The 1,856-nt window shown below is 47.9% G+C and overlaps 2 non-coding genes across 2 annotated transcripts; both read right to left on the minus strand.

Annotated features, from left to right (window-relative positions):
* Window positions 1-397: 397 nt before the first annotated feature.
* On the minus strand, window positions 398-516 carry LOC119344050. Its single transcript, XR_005166430.1, has one exon. It is a non-coding gene; the product is annotated as a 5S ribosomal RNA (ribosomal RNA).
* A 784-nt stretch (window positions 517-1,300) lies between these two features.
* Window positions 1,301-1,419, minus strand: LOC119344051. Its single transcript, XR_005166431.1, has one exon. It is a non-coding gene; the product is annotated as a 5S ribosomal RNA (ribosomal RNA).
* Window positions 1,420-1,856: the final 437 nt, after the last annotated feature.

Genomic DNA, 1,856 nt, shown 5'->3' on the forward strand with positions numbered 1-1,856 from the left:
CGGTGCTTTAGTGCTGGTATGATCGCATCCAACATGTTTCCCCGTCTTCGTCCCTTATGCTTGCCACTCCCAGGTCCGCTCCAAAGACGATTCTACATTCTCACTACCATTACAACCGTTCCCTAACAATGGATAATGTCCTATAGTACTTACTCTCCCGCTCAATCACGGAGACGAGTTTTCCACGGTTTCCACCCCTCCCTCCATACCACAGCAACACGAGTTTTTTCCACCCCTTTCAGAAAGCGCTCTTCGCGCCACAAAGCCGCCCCAAGACGCGCGAGCAATGAGCATCGAGATTAAACATATCGCAAACATCAAAAATAATATAACGGAATTAATATATATCGCGCACGTGCGATATGTTTGTCACAAGGCGCAAAAAATAATTATAAAAGGAATGCAACACGAGGACTTCCCAGGAGGTCACCCATCCTAGTACTACTCTCGCCCAAGCACGCTTAACTTCGGAGTTCTGATGGGATCCAGTGCTTTAGTGCTGGTATGATCGCATCCGACATGTTTCCCCGTCTTCGTCCCTTATGCTTGCCACTCCCGGGTCCGCTCCAAAGACGATTCTACATTCTCACTACCATTACAACCGTTCCCCAACAATGGATAATGTCCTATACTACTTACTCTCCCGCTCAATCACGGAGACGAGTTTTCCACGGTTTCCACCCCTCCCTCCATACCGCAGCAACACGAGTTTTTTCCACCCCTTTCAGAAAGCGCTCTTCGCGCCACAAAGCCGCCCCAAGACGCGCGAGCAATGAGCATCGAGCTTAAACATATCGCAAACGTCAAAAATAATATAACGGGATTAATATATATCGCGCACGTGCGATATGTTTGTCACAAGGCGCAAAAAATAATTATAAAAGGAATGCAACACGAGGGATCCGGTGCTTTAGTGCTGGTATGATCGCATCCGACATGTTTCCCCGTCTTCGTCCCTTATGCTTGCCACTCCCATGTCCGCTCCAAAGACGATTCTACATTCTCACTACCATTTCAACCGTTCCCTAACAATGGATAATGTCCTATACTACTTACTCTCCCGCTCAATCACGGAGACGAGTTTTCCACGGTTTCCACCCCTCCCTCCATACCGCAGCAACACGAGTTTTTTCCACCCCTTTCAGAAAGCGCTCTTCGCGCCACAAAGCCGCCCCAAGACGCGCGAGCAATGAGCATCGAGCTTAAACATATCGCAAACGTCAAAAATAATATAACGGGATTAATATATATCGCGCACGTGCGATATGTTTGTCACAAGGCGCAAAAAATAATTATAAAAGGAATGCAACACGAGGACTTCCCAGGAGGTCACCCATCCTAGTACTACTCTCGCCCAAGCACGCTTAACTTCAGAGTTCTGATGGGATCCAGTGCTTTAGTGCTGGTATGATCGCATCCGACATGTTTCCCCGTCTTCGTCCCTTATGCTTGCCACTCCCAGGTCCGCTCCAAAGACGATTCTACATTCTCACTACCATTACAACCGTTCCCTAACAATGGATAATGTCCTATACTACTTACTCTCCCGCTCAATCACGGAGACGAGTTTTCCACGGTTTCCACCCCTCCCTCCATACCGCAGCAACACGAGTTTTTTCCACCCCTTTCAGAAAGCGCTCTTCGTGCCACAAAGCCGCCCCAAGACGCGCGAGCAATGAGCATCGAGCTTAAACATATCGCAAACGTCAAAAATAATATAACGGGATTAATATATATCGCGCACGTGCGATATGTTTGTCACAAGGCGCAAAAAATAATTATAAAAGGAATGCAACACGAGGACTTCCCAGGAGGTCACCCATCCTAGTACTACTCTCGCCCAAGCACGCTTAACT

Source organism: Triticum dicoccoides, unplaced genomic scaffold (assembly GCF_002162155.2).
Source record: "Triticum dicoccoides isolate Atlit2015 ecotype Zavitan unplaced genomic scaffold, WEW_v2.0 scaffold151444, whole genome shotgun sequence".
In the NCBI taxonomy this organism is placed as follows: Eukaryota; Viridiplantae; Streptophyta; class Magnoliopsida; order Poales; family Poaceae; genus Triticum; species Triticum dicoccoides.